This window comes from Chamaea fasciata, unplaced genomic scaffold (genome assembly GCF_029207755.1).
Source record: "Chamaea fasciata isolate MVZ Bird 193981 ecotype frontalis unplaced genomic scaffold, bChaFas1.0.hap1 SCAF_5, whole genome shotgun sequence".
Taxonomy (NCBI): domain Eukaryota; kingdom Metazoa; phylum Chordata; class Aves; order Passeriformes; family Sylviidae; genus Chamaea; species Chamaea fasciata.
In genome coordinates this window covers 13,294,039-13,312,627 of record NW_027094090.1, presented here as the reverse complement: position 1 = coordinate 13,312,627, position 18,589 = coordinate 13,294,039, and the positions used below count along the sequence as shown (strand labels likewise).

The window sequence follows — 18,589 nt, the reverse complement described above, 5'->3', positions numbered from 1 at the left end:
GTTCAGCTGCAGAAAGGAAATGTTCATTGGTCATGTGACATTGTTGATAATTACTAGCAGTCAGTGACACTATGCAGATGCCCACTTCATGATTCAGAAATGTGTGATTCAAGAAAAGCATTAGAATATAAATGAATGATAGCAGTTTCCTCATATTGCTGCGTACTCAGAGGCAAAAAGCAGATATCCATAGTGTTAATTGTATGGACTGTTGTTTTAAAGGTTAAATAATACTGAGGTATCCTACTATTCAGGCATACAGTTAAGTGAATCCAGAATTCAGTAGAGATTTAAAGAAATGCATATTTATTTATTATAGTTTTGTCATCTAGTAAAGTCATAAAACCGGTAACAGGAAGGTATTTTAAAGTACATGGTTCTAGAAGACAGAGTCATTTAATTCAGAGTATTTTCTTATTCCTGCTCTCAGAGGCATTGCAGCAAGATTATTACCAACCCTTTATCCTTCAAATTTTGCATAACATTAATTCCATATGTTAAAGAACACTGTGCTGCTAAAGATACCATATTGCAGATGAAGTTGTGTTAGACTGATGGTTCATTCCATGTGAAGTTAGTATGGAATCACAAATGCTCTTAAATGAATTAAGAAAACCTCCCAAACCCCCAAAAAAACCTCTGGAGTGTGAGATATTGTGCTGTGACTTAAGATACAAAATATAGACAAGCACCTTAATTGAGGCTGGGAGCAGTAAAATATATTTATATGCTAAAAGGCAGCTTCTCAAATGGGTAGAAGAATTTATGCAGGAAAGGAGATATGTATACTTATCTACCAACTTGACCACTGCAGAATCATCCCTTTGAGTCCTTCCAAGAAGCATACACAATTAATTCTATTTCTTATTTTGACTGAAGTATCCTTTCAAAATTTCGTCATCAACATTTGCTCTATACTGAGCCAGATTATTTTTTCCCTATTATCTGCACTTGCCCACTGCGTTCCTCCCTCATGTGCAAATCTGATTGCATCATCTATCTCTTCGTATCTGTCAGCATTGTAACCTTGCCCACTCATTCCTTATCTCCTGTAAATGCTCCATTCTTCTTCCCCTGGTGTTCCTGTCCTATAAATACCCTTCATCACCAACCTTTGTAGCTGCTGCACGCATCTTTTTCAACCTCCTTACCCATTTCTGCCATCATAGCCATAAGGAGTTGAGATGATGATGGATTTGGTTGGCAATTGCATTACTCTAATGGTAAATGTTCCTTGTGTAGATGCACTTATAAATGCTTTTATCTCACCATGCTTGCCTTCTCTTCCCCCATGGTATACTCCTTGTATTCTTAGCCCCTAAGCTCTCCATTCAGGGAGGCAGTCCTGTCTCGGTGTTTTTATATGGAACAGTATGTTCTAACCCTAACTGAAGGTAATGTATTGTAAACTCTCTGTAAGAATACTTCATTATTATGTAAGATATTTTGGCTGGTGTAGAGGGGAACCTCAGTGGTTGCTGTGAATTGTGTCTCATGGCAGTATTGGAGCTAGAATATGAAAAATTGGAGTGTTAGTAGGCTTTGAAGTCTGTTACAAATGCTCCATGGCTGTAATGCTGTAGGAGATAAAAATAAGGACGTAGCATGAAAACGTATCTTAAAAAGGCTTTAATATCCTAATGTTGATATGTATTTGGAGCACGCTTATGCTAGCATTCCTTTGTGAAGGTACAGAAAGTACTTACTAATGTGCAAAGAAAAAGTGCTTTTAATTGGGCGGCAGTACAGTAGTCCTCAAATGGGAAGCTTGTCTGGGATCTCCCTGACAGTTGACAGTCTCCACAATCACTGGAAAAATGTGTATTTTGAATTTTGAATGAACTTATGTTACAGTCCTGTGTCCGTAAATCACAAATGGATCCTGGTACTTATTGGTCATGATTGTGGTTTTTTGAGGAACTGTGTGCAGTACAGCTGTCTCTGAGATGAGAGGAAAGCAGTGCTTCAAGAGCATCATCAGTGCCAAGTGTCCTCTACAGCGTTTTGCTTACAAAGAGAGAGAAGGCAGTATTATAATCAGTCTGCCCTGAGGAATGCCGCAGGAAAAAGATGACTAATGATTTTTTTTTAAACAGTAAAGCAAAACTGCAAAGGAAGAGGGATTACTAGAGGGATTTAAACACGGACTGTAATAAAATATTGATTTCAATCCCTTTTCCTCTCTGTTGCACTAATGAATGTTTTCATTGTACTTTGTCAGAATGAGTCGTACAGGGCAGAACTCAGGTCAGTGATGAACACATCCTCCTCTTCTAGCAAGCCAGTCTAGCTCTGTGGATATAGCAAGACTGAAATGGTTCTTGTCTCAGCACTGGAAACATGTAGTGAAACCTGCTGTGAACTCTTCAAACATGGAAAACACTGGACTCACCAACAGGGTCAGGCAAACTGAAGTGAGTGAACTTAAGTGATTGCTTAATCAGGAGCAGTATTTTCAGGTAGCTGTGGGATAAATAGCTGTGTTTAAAAATGGAAAACACAGCTATTCACCATGCTTGTTTTCCTCATTCATTCATAACAATTTACTTAGTCTTTTCATATTTAGTAGAAAGTTGTTGCTTTTTGAGCCAGTCACAATGCCACCATGTAACAAAGCTATTTGAGAAAATGAACAATATGAAGGAGACTAGTAGTTTAAAATGTGTTCTCTGAGCACATTCTCTCTGGGCACATCTTAATAGGTTAACACACAGTTTAAAATATATAGGTAATCTATTTGGTACACAAAAATAATCTTAAGGACAAGGCAAACAAAAAGGAATCCTTGACATGATTCAACACTGTGTACTCTCAATGAAGTAAGGAAAGGTGAGTAAAAGCCTGCCAGAGGACTTAAACTGGGATTGTGATTAATGACACCACATGTGAGTAAATACATGCAGATCTCAAGTTTGCTTTTGGCATGTGTTAGCAGCTAATGATATGCAGGATTTTATCTCTGCTAGTAACCCCCTAAGTGTGGTTACATTTCAGTCCCATACTTGTGCCTGTTTTAGCACTGCCAAAACCTTGAGTGGCAAAGAGGGACAAATCTTGGCTCTAAACTTGGAAAGACTTAAGGCAGAACTTGAAATTAGCAGCAGTCTTGAATATTTGATTGTTGCGGCTGTCCAAGGACAAGAGGGAGGAGGCAAAAATAGGCTCTGCCCCAGCTGCACATACACCAACCCTCTCCAAGCAGGGCCAAATGGTCAAGTTAGGCATTTCTGGTATTTTGTAGTGACTTAAATGACTTTAAAATTCCAATGACTAAAAATCCCACACCTGTGTGAACCCTCTGCTCTTTCAGGCTGTTTTGCAAAACACTGGTGCCCCTATCTCAGAGAAGTTAAAAAAAAACCCAAAACAACAAAACCAACCAACTAAAAAATAGAAAAGGAAAAAAAGTAGAGGGAAACAAACTCATCCAGTTATCCTCTAGTTGACTAATTTCTGGGGGTGCTGTGCCAGAAATGCACAGACAATAGTAAGGGTATGGTTGTATTTTATGTGTGTTGGTTTTTAAACTCTGATTATCTCATGCAATTATTCTTGCTTGGACACTCAGTATGTGCATACTATCATGAGGAGTGTAATGGAGAGGTAATTTAAGCTACTGTGGTGCCAATCTGTATGCGTGGCAGTATGCAAAGCATAAGCCAACCTGTGCCATCACTAGACAGCCTCTCATTAGCTTCTTTAAAGATATTTCAGTGGTCTGACACTGCAGGTTAATTGGCAGAATAAAATCATTTATACTTTGTGACATGGTTTAATAATAAAAGCTAGCTACAATTTAGGTAATATTTTGACTTTAATGATCACACTCTTGGTTTGGATTCTAACTGTATATTTATATTTTAAAATGTTGCATTATTTATTTTAATATAAACACTTTTATAACAAGTGGTAAGTCAGAAGAAAAACCACTACATGTCAGCACTCTGGGATAGATTTTGCTACACAGCAAAAGATGACATCCTTGTTGATTGACCTATTTCTCTTTTGCCTGTTACTTGGACTGTGGAAGATTCAGTTTTATTCTATCATTCAGCTGGCTGTTAGTAGATTTGTTAAAACCTTAGTTCATTGGTTACAGGATTAAGTCTTCTATTGTTTAACTGTTCTGTTCAGCCACTTTTCAACTGATGTTTGCTAAAATGTGCCCTGTTATAAGATGCTTCAGTCTTTCGGATGAGGATTCTGTTCCTTGAACCTGCTGTGTATCTAAAACCTTGTGTTCTGTCAGGAATTCACATGCTCGTATGTGAACAAATAGTGTGGTATTAGCTTCAAAGTTGGGAAAAAAAAATTAAAAGGAATGCACAACTGGGTAGAAAAGGGTCCATCCATAATGGTTGCTGTAACTGTGGCAGTATCCAGAGTTTTTCAGAGCCTGGCCCTGGCTGCAGAAGACAGACTGGGACCATATCTGTTCTGGAGCACTCATGCTCTGGAAACAACACAATGGCTACATTGATAATTTTGCTGTGCTGCCAACAGTAGCAATATATTTATCACCCCTGAAATTTTAAATTTTCTAGGACAGTAGATAACAATAATGATTCTACAATGGCCTTTACCCATCACAGGTTTTAAAAATTTGGCTTGGTAACCAGAAGTTTCATATGAATAGAGATTAGGGGCATTATAGGTCTGAAAATGTTCTTACAGTCCTGTATGCATCTCTTAATCCACAAATATATCTGCTTAGATTTATCCCAATTAACTTTATCAGCCTGAGTGCATTTCCATCAGTATTTAAATTTCCCTGTGCTGTTGTGTACTTCCTTGACTATCTTGCCATAGTACTTAAAAAAAAGAAATAGCCCTTTTGTTACTTTGCATAAATATAAGAGTGATGATAAGAAGGAAATTAAAAAGAAATTTCTTTGTTTTTTCCCTTCTACTTTTTAAAAATTACTTTTCTAAGCCAACATGCCTATGTACTCTTCTTAAAATTTACTTTGAACTTTTATAAGCAGTCCACTTTTTCTCCACTGATATTCTCCATGGTTAGTTGTGCATTTCCTGTTTTCAAACTTTGTCATATGCATGTTATTTCCTTTTTCAATGAAGATGAAATGTTAATGTGATTGATGACTTGTATCTGCGTAAGGGAATGCATGTGCTACTGAAGGTATATTATTACCTGTTCTCATCTTTATCATGTGTGTATTGCAGTGAATAACAGCAATTTAAAAAATTGAACAGCTGAGTGCCTCTACACTTCAACAAACTAAAAAAACTATCCAAGCCATAGCCTTCTTTCCCTTTATATACCTTACAGAAGGAAAGTGAGCTGGTGTCATTAATACATAAAGATGGGTGATGTTAAGTGATATTTTCATCCCATGTTAAATGACAACAAAAATTGATAACTAAATGGGTGAAGATTACATGAATTGCTACAACTACCTGAATCTGTACAATAAAAGTAAAAGTGAGATTCACTTGATCTCATGTGACTGTCTTCAGTGTAGGCATCCACATTCTATCTAGTTTCACAGATTTCTTTATTGTTGGTGGGGAGATGCTGGCACCTGGGAGGATTTAGCCTGTTTGGGATTAGATTAACCAAGTAATGAGTTGAACTCTCAACATAGGCAATTTCCTTGCCTATGGTAAAAGGGGCTTGGTAACTCAGATGAAGACACTAATAGGCAAAATTCATTTAATCTGTCTAAAAGTTAGTGGTTGAGAATTATCATTGCTGCTGTTCGGTCAGTGGAATAAGTAGAACTGTAGGAAAGCCATTTTTCCCCCTCTTAAAAAAAATGCTGATATCATCAATGATTTTGATAGGGAGTTATGCACCTACAAATGCTCGGTTTAGTACCTTTTACAACCATTCCAGCTAGATTTTTAAGAGGACCTTTGAACATAGACAAGTGTAATGTAAAATAATTTAATCTACACTTCTGGATGTGGCCTTTTCTTTGTCTAGTTCCCTTATGTGCTTTCTCAAACATATTAAGAGAGGAATGAAATAATTGTAATAATTATCCTAGAGGGATAAATTCTGAATATTTTGTCACTTTCAATCACTTTTCCTAATGATATTTCTAAGCAAAAATAAACCAGGGCAATGTTAAGTCTTACCCTTTTTTTTGTTCTTGTTGGAAGAATGGTTTGCTGACTCATTTTGATTGGAAGTTTTTCAACTTTAACATAGCAATTTGGGGGTGTTACATATTTAAAAAATAAAAAAAGCAAACTCTTTTTCCTAGTCTTCTATATAATAAGCATGAAAAATAACTAATCAAAACTCTGAGGAAGACCAATTTTTTAAATGTATGTTTTACTTCTTGTTTCCATGATGCTGTTGTACTGCCTTATTCACAACGGGCCAAAGCTGAACTTCTACTGTAAAAAAATAGATGCGGCAGGTTCTCTAAATGCATTTTGTACTATCTTAAAGACAGGTTAAATAGTACTGAGGATATCATATTTTCCAGTGCATAGAAATCTCCAAAACATGGTTTTAAATGTAAGGTGATGGGTGCAGCTTGGCAGATCTGCTGTTTCCTCAGCTGCTCTTGTCACTGCTCAGTTGCTTGTTTGAGTAGAAGCAGCAGTGCAGGCATGGGGGGAGAGTAGTAATGTCCTTACTGTCATGTCTTTTTGGGTGGAAAGCAAGTGTTATTTTCCAGTGCATATTCTGGGGTATCCTGTAGACACTGCATAGAGAAGCACACATCAGTCTTCCTTAAAATATTCAAAGTGCTCTTGGTGTCCTGCTCCTTAACAACCTCATATCAGCTCACTTGAACATATTTGCTGCATTTAGTGTTTTCCCTTGCAAGTTTTAGTCCTCATCTTTTTTAGTTTGGTTTTCTTCCTACACTCTCCTGAGCTTTCTTATCCTTCTTTGTCTACTGTCTTCAGCTGTCTATTTTTGCCTTGGCAACACACCTTTTCTCTGTCAATGTTCCTTCTCTTTCTTCCAGAAATTTTGCTGTATTTTTCTATTGCTTCATTTTTCTGTTCTCATTGATTTCTGCCCATTTTATTTTACTCCATGTGTTTCCCAACTGTCTCTGTACTCTCTTTAATTTCTTTTCCTTCATATAGTTACTAATTAACATTCGAAACTATATTGGTGATTCTCATAACTTAGGAAAATCACATTGTTTTGAATCAATTTGTTAGATGGTCTCTTCTTATGATGCTTATTCATAGCTTCTCATTATGAGTATTAAAGACCAGGAGCAAACAAAGATTATATAAACATAGTCACATTCTGTGATTCCCAAAGGTAGGGTGAAGCAGTAGTGGCATTTAAAAATACCTGATCTTTGAAGCAGATTTCCTTCCTTGTATGGGAGCGAGGATGATCATCGGTGAGGTTTGTCTGGGCTAGACTTGCCAGTCCTGTTGAAACTTGAATAATCTGATTTTTCAAGCCTGTATCATCTTTGACTGTAAACTTAGATACTTTAGGGAATGGTGAACAGGATAGTGAAACTGGAAGAGAATTCAGATAGTACAACTTTCCATGCTCTTTCATCAGGTTTTTCATTTTATTCAACAAGGCTTTCAATTTGTTTTCCCGTGTTTATGTAAAGGCAAATGCCCTAAGGATGCACCCTTGCTCTGAGTCCTAAGCAAAACCTAAACTAGCAGATAGTGTTACCTGCCAATCTGTCTTCCCATTTTTCTTTGTCTTTGTGATTATCTGCATTGGTCAGTTTCTAAAACAGTTTCTTTTAGTTCAAAAGGGTGTTATTTTTATGAAAGATGTAACTAACACTGTTGGCAGCCTGTTCAGCATTGTATATTGTTTAAATGTTGCTCTAACAACTGCCAAACTTTGGCCTGTGTTGTTGAAAATCTGTCTTGCCAACAGTGAAGTCTCTTCCTCGTGTGCAGGGAAAGACTGGCATGTGCAGAAGTCCTGAATTCCTGGTTTGAAGATGCCATCGGCCGGGTTGGGGCACGTGGCAGTGGTGCTGTGTGCTGGGTCAGTCACAGCAGCCAGCAGCTCTGGGACAAGGAGTGGAGCAGGGGATGCAGGGGAGGGGAAGGCTGCGTGACAGCCTGGGTGATGTCCTGCACCTTGAGCAGCATCACTCAATAAAATCTGTCATGCAATCTAGGAGAAGATGGGAGGTACCAGAGGGCCATGACATCAGCACACACTTGCAGAGGGGAGGGTGATTTCTTGCCACCTACATCGCTGTGTCTTCACTACAGAAGAAACTATTTGTAGCCAGCTTTTAAGCAAGACAATAGCAGGTTTCTCATATGATCGCTGAATAAGTGATGGGGAAGTCAGATGGAGAAGAGGAGAGGGTGTGAAAAGAAGAAAAGAAGAGCTAAAAAAAAACAACCTTGAAAGTCTTAATGTTTGAGGTAGGTTTGCAGGCCAGCCAAGAACACTTGTAATTTTACATCAGCAGTGGCTCATTATGATACGGTGTAGATGAGATATTAATGAACAACAGAAAAAAGGCAAGCAGCATAGATCTAAATAGCTTCCCAATTGCAGGATCAGATCTAATCAGGTCTAGACAAACCTCTGCTTTATGTAAATACCTCCCTTATTGGGGTTGCTTTCAACTCTGGTCTTTCCTATAAAAAAATTTTGTCCTTAGTAGCCAGAATTTTCTTCTGAACAGATCTAAAAAACTTTCTTCTTCCTTTTCTCATATCTTGCAGCAAAAATTTGTAGATATTTCTCCAGATTACTTTTCAGTCATTTATTGTTGTTGCATACATAAATTTTTTTTTTAAAGGAAAATCATCCCATTTCATCGAAGAATAGAGCAAAAACAAAGCAAGGGGATATTTTGACATATATTTGCATGCATGTTTTATGTTTTATCTATGCAATTAAAAATATTCCTAATAAAAGTCCTTCAGGACTAGAAGGCTTTCATAGCATTTCTTTACCTGGAAATACCTCATATTTTCTCTTTCCATTTCTGTGAACATAGTATGTCCTCTTCAATATTTCCGATTACAGATATTCAGTACGTGTATGCATTATGCAGTATTTACAATCAGACTTCACAAAGACAGGCATCTGAAGAATTAAAAGTATTTCCGTTCCTTATAAAATGGGAAGTGTAAGCTGGCTCAGTGCCAAGTAATCAGTGTTGGTTTTTTTTAACATTCGTATCGGTTTAAAGAAATATTTTCCTGTGTTACTACTATGTCCATTGCACTGGGAGAAGCCCAGTAAAAAAATCCACAGTATTTTCATGTTGCTTTGTAAATCCAGAGCACTGGCAATTAAGGAGTGAAAATGGTATATGTGAGAAAAACACTTGAAATATAACTAGATAGTTCCTCCTTTCGTGGGCACTGCATGCGTATTTAAAATTTGTCATCGTTACAATTTTATCTCCAGTAATAATTCTGAAATTTAATTTTCCTGTGTTACATTTTTTCTGATGATACTGTTTCCAAAAGATTAAACTTGATCAAGATGTAATTTAAGAATAGGTAGATCCATTTATTTAACAAAAAAAATCTAAGGTAATAAAATTATGCTGTATTAACAGAGAATCATATTTGTTCTCAGGTGTGATCATGACAGCTTTATTGTGGCTGCTGGGGGTGTGTGTTACAGTAGACAGCGATTTCCTTCTGCGCAGTGTCTCGGGGTGTTTTTTGCTGTCAGTGGTGGTGGTGATGGCAGCAGGAAGTCACATCCACGTGTGAGAGGCAGGGATGGGTGCAGTCAGCACACGTGCATTTCCAGTGATGGAAAAGTGGTGATGCTTTCACATTAAGTTCGTTCTGCCAGTTGTGTGCTTTACCTCAGAGATAGCAAAGGTGTGGGCAGGTGCCACAGATCCAAAGCCTTTTCCTTGCAGTAATTGATGTTGGTCTGACAGGCTCAAGCAGGATTTCAGAGCTTGCATAGGCCCTTCAGTTGTCTTCATCAAGAAACAAGCTGCAAAGAGCATACTTGAAGGATGGGTGGCTGCTCAGATACAGAATTTCAAGGTTTGTTTAATATTGGGAAGGTTGCTGTGAGACAAATTCTTCCTATTTCATTTAATGGTGACTGGTTTCAGAGCCTGTACTGCTGAGTGGACATGGTGAGGCTTATTTACACAGGAGTTGTACCGTGTCCAGAGGTAAAGAGGTAAAGCCAGGAGCATATGATGTTATTTGGTGAGTGTGGCATGATAGAGCTGGCCATCAGTATCTTGGTTTTGGCACTATTAATGGCTGCTGAGGATGCTCCTCTTGCTCTTACTCCTTCATGTGAAAACACTTTTTGTTTCCCTATTCTGCCCCTTGTCTCTCTTGTAAACAATATGGAATGTTTTATATGAAGTTTGAGACAACTCGGTAACCTGTGCAGTGTTCCTCAAGACTCAGACTTTGGGTAAGCTGATCACCATGTGGGCGCATGGCCCAGTGGGGCACAAGTCACTGCTAAAGTGGAAAGATTTTTGGCTTGTTTTCTGCTTGGAATGATGTGTTTTTCTGGTGGAGCTTTTTCTGAGGACTGCTTGTACTCTTATGAGCCTGGGAAAAGGTGAAACAGGTCCTTGATGTGTCCTAGAGGAACAGGGCTGAGAATGTCTTTGCATCTGAAAATTGAGGAGTCTAATGACAAGAGCCTGACATTTCTGCTGGCTAAGAAATGTCAAAAACCTTGCAAGAATATTTGGAAAAACCAGTTGTGTAGACACTGTGATAATAACCACAATATAAAAACTTATTGAAAAGCATATGGTGAATATGCTGTCTAAATATCTCAATTTAAAAATATTTCTATCTGTGAATTTTGTTAGGAAAAGTAAAACTAAGTCTTTTTAGAACAGTGAATGATTCTGAAATATAAGAGTAAGAAGAAATTCTAACCTGAAGTTTAAGGTTATAACATGTATTCAATAACTGTGACCTCATTTAATCCTTTTGGGTAAATCATGTAGCTTCATCTCCTAGGAGAGGGAAGAATGAGTGTGTGCAAGATTTTATGAGTCACTGCTTTAGTCTTTATAAGGTAACATATGCCTGGCTCAGTTTGGATGAATAGAAACCTGTTTTTTCTTTAAAACTGGAATTGTCATTCTGCTACATTAGAGCAATTTATTTTTCTTCTTGAATTTTGAAAAAAAAATAAAAGCACATAATAGCAAATTATGGAAAAATAGTAGTTGAAAATTTGAACAGCACTTAAGACATTTAGGCAAATTATAGACCCAAAAGAAAATGGTATTATCAGAAGGATCCTAATACAGTAGTAATTGTACACTAGAATATAAAAGGAATAAATTTGAAATATTTTGGATTAGAAATCAGAAGTCATTCACTTCATCCATTGAGTTAAGATAGTAAGGATAGTAGAAGTTACATAGTTTGAGGGTGTCTAACGCTCTTTATTTTGCTGGAAGTTGAATTTTTTTCAGCTTTAGCAGAAAAGTTGTCTGTGTACATTCAGCAAACCACTTGCCTCTAGACAGTCTGGAAAATACAGCAAATTACTTACTGTGTTTTATCTAACAGAGTAATTCACTCTGTCTCTAGATGCCTTGTGTCCAACTATTTCTGTATGGAAATATGAGGGTTTGCCTAGTAATAGGAAACAATTGGCAACTGATTTTTAAAGGACAGGGGTTATTTTAACATATTTAGAATATTTTGGGTTGGGTTGTTTGTTTGGTTTTTTCCCTAAAATTAATAAACTTGTAGGAACAAGCTTTCTGTTTTCTCGCAGCTCCAGGAAATGTTCTCAACTATTTCCTTGTTCCCTCCAAACAAAACCATACTCATAAATCTTAAATACTTACAGATAATAAAGTTCAGTACATCAATAATTAGGAAATAACAAGCAGAGGTATATTTGGGGTTAATAGTGCTTTCTTTGGTGTACTTACTGGTATTTAATCTGACAAGTAGTTATGCAAAATGGAGATTTTTTTTTTCATTGAAGAATGGCTTTTTGTAAAACCACAGATTTTCTAATAAACTTTGGTCAGAGTTGTTTATTGGCCTGAGATGGGAGGAGGGAGGGAAAAGCAACATGGTGCTGGGCATACATCTGGTACAGCAAATGCTGCCAGACCCAGCAGAACTATGAGAATGAAGAATTCCTCTTATTGTCACCTTTGTGTTTCAGTAAGCACTTTATTAAGGAATAATAGTCTGGCAGTAGATCAAATGCCAGATTATATCAACAAGGCTTAGTTAAGTTACGTGGATGACTAAAAGAAATTCAGATAAATAGCTATGTTTAACTAGTTAAACATGGGTAATTTTGCTTCCTTATGTTCATAATGGACCATTTATTGAGTAATTATAGCATATAGTAATGATTTTCTTCTTAAATCTAGTGCTTCCTCAAATTTATCTACAAACTTCCTCCAAAATAATGAATATATAATCCTATTGTATTAAAAATTCTTCAGAGCTGTAACTTACGTGAATTATGTATATTTATATATTTGGAGACTAATTATTTAAACAAGCAAAAGGCAAATTCATCTGTGAATTTTGTGTTCCTTTTTCCCTTTTGGAGAAGCAGAAACAAGCTTGACTGTGTGGTGGATGTTCTCAAGCTTGTTTTCACTCTTGTGATCTGCAGTGTGTGCTTCCTTCCTGCCACGTTTCACTCCTGTCTGTATCCCGTGTTTTTCAGTGTCCTCCTCATGGTGAAGATTCAGTGAAATTAAGTTGTAAAATGGTAGTACTGGTGTTGCTATTTTTCTTGAATGAAATACCATTGTTCTGTTCATGAGTTTTCAATAAATAGTCTTATAGTCTTCCATTTTCTTCTGCAAAAACGAGGCAACAATTACCATTTAGGGTACGTACTGTTGTTCAGATTAGCTTTGGCCTCTATTTCTGTTAAGGAGAACAGTGCTCAGCAACTGGCAGTATCATCTGCATGTGAAGAATGTCTATCTTTAAGACTTAGGGTAGACTTAACTCTTGGATACTTATTGGGGCTAGCAGCCATTTTGAAGGAAGACAGGTTTTCCTTAGAAAATTTTGTGAAAGTATTATTTTTCAACCACAGCTCATGTATGGAAAACTGTTTAGAAGGACAAAAGTGATACTACTATAAATATGTTCTTTAAAAGTACCTGAGCATATGGTTCCAGTAGTTTAAAGTATATCAGAAATGTAAAAGGCAGTGGCTCTGAGATCACTAGGAGAAGATCAGATGCAACATATAGTTTCGCAAAAGCCTCAAAAGAGTCAGTACTATTAACACTGAGTCTATTGAATGTACGTGTAGATACTGAGTAAATCCATCTTCCCCTTTATGAAAGGGAGAATGAAATAGTTACAAAAAAATTCTATAAATTTTTTCCCATCATTAGATATTGACTCCTTGATATCGTCTGCTGAGCTGAGCATGAGTGGGACCCAGCTGTAGTTGAACTTGTGCAGTGTATAGGAAAAACTTCCCTTTGTATCTGTTTTCTGGGCCCTAAAACTGGTGCGTGGGACAAGGAAGTGTTTCTTCAAAACATGCTTTACATTCAGAGCAGTAATTAAAACATGACTTTTACAAAAATGTTTAAAATTTAAAGTGCATTTTGTTATTACTGACATGTCTTTAGGAGAGAGTTTGTTTTATCATTTGGAAGTAAACAATTTCTTCAAATGGTGATTTTAATATTTCAATTACGGCATAGCCTTAAAAGTTGTATTGTAATTTTCTCATGTTCTGAGCAGAAATATTATTTAGCTTATTGAGGAAGAATAATACTAAGAATATAAATGTAATCTCCTCAAGAGGAGATTGCAAACAGCTCGTTGTTCTGTCACTTATACTTCAGTGAGGGAGTTACTGGCTTGTGTATCAGTATTGATGTGAATGTTATGCATGAGAGACCCAAAGAAGTCCATAAAGCTACTATTTTTTTTCCTCACTTCAAAAGCTTAGTAACATCTGAAAGATGATTTTATTTTAGGGCAGTTACAATTTTTATGCTTCCATATTACCCCATTTAGTATTCATATGCTTATCAAATTTAGGCTTGCTCTGTTTATGCCATTTTGGAACCCCTGTTTTAATCACAAGGCCTATGATTCTAGCAGTCTTTTAGAACTATTTATTTTAAAAGTATGATCTAAAACATATAAAGCAGTGAGCCTCTCAAGTTGAGTGCAACGCTGTCTAATTTTGTCTGGAGTCCAGTGCCTCATCAGGAGAATGGAAATTTATTGCCTTTTGTGCTGTTTAGCATGTCACTTGTACAACAATTATCCAAAGCTCAAAACACAGATCTGTCCACATAAAGTCACAATTCCTAATGCAGTTCATGACTTCAAGGCGGAAAAATTACTTAGAATAGTCAGTTTGATTAATTTGACTTCATAGTTTCTGATCTGTCTTCATAGATTCATTTGGGAAGCAGGACTATTTCTTTTAACAGTAACACTGGAAGTATTCAACTTGCAGCAGGATGAGGGTTTTATAGGCAAATTGTAAGATCCAAGCAGCTGTAGCTGTGACGTAAGGATGGAAAATTCAGTGGAGAATAGACTAGGATGGATATTCATAAGGAAGTACATGTTTAAAGATAGTGTAGAAGAAAGGCTAAAAGCACCTCAAGTTTGTGTCCTACAAGACACAAGAAACTACACAGAAAATGGAAGAAAAGCACTGAACCTGCTAGTTTATGATCAAATTAGACTACCAAAATGTGTGGATGAGCCTACCTATTAATTAAAAATGAAGTATATTTTTCTTGCATCTGTTTAGTAAAATATTTATTTTAAAAAGGATGTATGGAAACTTGTATGGTAGGGTTTACATTGCAAAAAATTGAAAGTACTTATGTTTAGATGCTGCTTTGTCTCTTCTTTTGCTCCCAAAAGGCACAAGGGTGGCAGAAGGAAGAAGCTGTATTAGTTGAGTTCTGCAACAGTGGATCTCTGCTTTGGATAAATTTAATACATGCACTGTCAGTAAGATATTTTAATCTTGACTGATAAACATGTTGTAGACCATCGAGATAATCTGTTTGTGGTAGACATGATTAAATTTTTAGTGAAACAGTGACTTCTGTCAGTTGACTTTAAAATTGTGGTGACTCTGATATCTACCCATATGTCACAGGGAACAGTTTGTGCAGTGCCATGTACCTTGTCCGCACTTTTCCATCTGTGCTTAAACAGCAGCTAGGATTTTTTATTTTCTTTTATTGTGGAGAGCTCTTGTGTGGTTTTTTAATAGATAAAACAAATAAACAAAACTCCTGGCTAATTCTGCTCCTCTGTTCTTTTTTCCAGATTATGTATATATCCCTCAGAGATCCCTAGTTCCCACATCAATTTTTTTGTTGTTCTTTCACATTGCTGAAACAATGGAATTTCTCTTCTTCATCTTGTGTGGAGAGTTTCTTCCCTTATAATTTCGGAGGTGGTTTGTTCTAGATTGATGTGGAAACTTCAGGTTGCTTGAAGCTTTTGGCATGATGCTCTCTGACAAATCCCCTGTGAGTTTAGAAACTGACAGCATCTCTTTATAGGACTCTTCTCTGCATTTTTCCAAGCCTCTGGTCTTTTTATTTTTTTTGGCATAGCAAATGCCTTCCTGCTTTATCTTCATCTGATGCCTTTTTCTCTGGTCTAACACACAATTTCCACTTGAACGTATCAGAGGAGGCAAACATCCAGGCTAAAAAAAAAAAAAAAAAAAAAGGTTTGTTTCTGCTTCGCTTTGGTTTGAAAAAAACCCAATCACGATGATTAGGAAGCCATTTTAGGCAGTGTAGAGCCTTTCTGGTTTTTGTTTTCATTCAATCACAGCTTGAATAGTATGGCTTTAGAGACTTAGTGTATCTGCTTCTCTCAGGCGTTGGCTGAGAGCCAGTTGTCTGCCACTTGATCTGTGCACAGTGCAAAATTACTCAAAGTGGGCTGATGAAGTGTATGAAATGACTGAGGAGTTGGTGACGATACTACCCCATACCTGAATTTATTGTCATTTTGTAGCTGAAAAAATTTACTGCCTTAACTGATGCTTTGAGATGTGCAAGCTCTAATTTTCATTCATCTTCAACTTTTATTCAGTCAGTGTTCTGACCTGTTCTGGATGTGGTTCTATGTAGAGTGCTACCTTTTCTGTGGCTTCAGAAATTAGGACAGCCCCAAGCTCTTCAGTGAGAATGTAAATGCTTACTCACTAAGCAGAGGTTCACGGTACCTCTGGGTGCTGGTCAGTACAGTTACCAAATCCACTCCTGAAACCCATTAAAGGTGTGGTTCTTTGAATCTGTAAGAGGTGTAGGTCCTGAACAGCCCAGCATTTGCCTTTGTGGCAATGTGCTTCAGGTAAACTCAAAGTGGAAGTGTTAGTTCTGTGTTAGGTTGAAGGGTCTTGAACCAAGAAACCTCCAGGAAGAGCTGTTCAATTGTAAAACTTTCTATTTTTCTCTTTGCTTTTTCTGTTACTTTAACAAATACTGCTCTAATTTGCATTCTTCTGGATGCAGAAGCTGGTAGAGTGGTGCTATGGTGACTGCAGTTTGAAGGGTTTTTCCTGTTGTGTTGGACTTGGGATGCAATTTCTAAGTTCTAATGAATTCTGTAAATGATCCCAGAATTCTGGATTTGTAATTTATAAATAATCAAAATAAACAAATGAGAACATTGCTGTTTCTGCAGCCATTATTCTCTTACGGCCTAAAGGCACTTAGTGGAAAACTCACGTGTCTTATTTTAGTGATATTATTCCCACAATCAGTTTTGTCTGAGAAGTGATAGTGATGGTATCAGCCTGAGTTTGCTGGTGCAGTTTTGCTTTTTAAAATGAACCAAAGGGGTCCGCTTGCAAAAATCTCAGGTAGCAGAGACAGAAGATTGGTAAATCCCAAATTAGCAAATATTTCAAATTGACAGAAGAGAAACAGAGAAAAGAAAAACTCCAAAACTTTGTGATGAACATGTTATCTAATTGTGGAGTAGAATGGTCATTAAGATGTTAGAATTTTTTTCCTATGAGGTCTCATTTTCTTTAAATTCTTCTTGCAGCTATATTAAATAAGTCTTTGTTGTCACTTCGTTACTAAAAGTAAAATTAAATTATGTGTTGTAATACCATTGTGGAGAAATGTCTGTGCATCTCGTAGAGAATTCAGGGACTCAAAATTTGCAGTGAAGTAACTTATGTCTTGGATTTGTTTTTAACATCTTGTAGTGTAGTGTTAGCAATAAAGTCTTAGTATAATAATCTAGACATCCATTGCAAAGCCTACGTGGAGGCTTAGTTATGGAATAAATAATTTGATCACTTTGTTCCATACTCTGTGGATTTTGTTTTGCTATAAAATCCTGCCTTGTTAATATCTCTTTATGTAATCAATTTTAATTTTTAAGCATCTTCAGAAGGAATTAAAGTTTTTTTGGACTTTGAAGTTGAAGACCATATTTATAGTCAGTTGGTGTCAAGAATCTGTGGTAGGGAAATGACCTTTAGTTCATCCCTGCACTGGGATGTGAGTCTGGGTATGCAGAGAAATATCTTGGTAGTGGTGACTGTAGGACCACTTGCTGCCTGGGATGGACAATGGTAAAAGAAGTTTTTTTATGGTACTTGCAGTCATGCTGTGGAGCCAGTTGTGAACATACTGACATTTCACAGACCTGTTTTCAAAGATCTGAGAAGCTTCTACTTTGGATGTGAGATCTGAGATACTTCTTGAAGGTTCCTCTGATCAGTATCAGTATCAGTATGTTTCGGGAAGAACAAGTGGCATATGCTTTAAAAGGTGATCATCACTTGCTAGCTTGCAAGCCTTCCACCAGAGCATGAGAGTGATTAAACTCATTCAGATAGTAATAATACTTTCCTAACTTTGGTTGAAAAAAAATTTAATAAATCTAGTTACCCAGCTTCTCTTCTGTTTTCAGAAATTTCTGTGGCTTTGTACCTGAGATACGTGTGAAGAGAGGAAGAAAAGTCAGGTTGAAGGTCTTCCATTGTGGAATAGTTAATCCCAAACAGTTCAGGTTTACTGTGGCTGTTACCGAGTGGACGTAGTGTTGGCTCAGGTCTTACCAGTACCATAGGTGGCACTACTGTCTCCGGCGAGGATAAGATCTTAAAATGATGCTCATATCCCTTACTTTGTTCTCTCGGTTTTTTTTTGGGTCGCAAACCTCACGACTCTAGAGCTGGGGAATTCACTTTTCAGCAGTCTCTGTTCTGCTTCGACAGGATCTTGTGGGTGTGCTGCCGGCATTTTGGTAACGAGGTATCAGCCCAGGCCTTACAAGTGCTGGGTTGGTGATCACAGAATCACAGAATGTGCTGAGTTGGAAGGAACCCACCAGGATCATCGAGACAGCTCCTGGCCACGCACGGCACCATGCCCAAGAGTCACACCATTTGCCCAAGAGCATCGTCCCAACGCTTCTTGAACGCTGTCAGGCTGGTGCTGTGATTGCTTCCCCGGGGAGCCTCTTCCTCTGCACAACCACCCTCTGGTGCATTACTGGGTATTAAAGAAAGAAAGAAAGAAAAAGAAAGGAAATTGAATCATTACACTTCAAAGTGTCTTTGAGGGACGTTAGAGGCAGACCACTAAAAACCAAAATCCAGGTGTGCCTGGCGTTTTCCACGTCTGGTTTCTCATCCGTGTGTGAAAGTAGTGATTTAATACCT

General features: G+C 37.3%; 1 protein-coding gene across 3 annotated transcripts in view; it reads left to right on the top strand.

The window, feature by feature from the left end:
* SRPK2 (SRSF protein kinase 2) overlaps positions 1–18,589 on the top strand; it is a 130,023-nt gene that overhangs the window by 23,920 nt on the left and 87,514 nt on the right. The window lies entirely within an intron of this gene.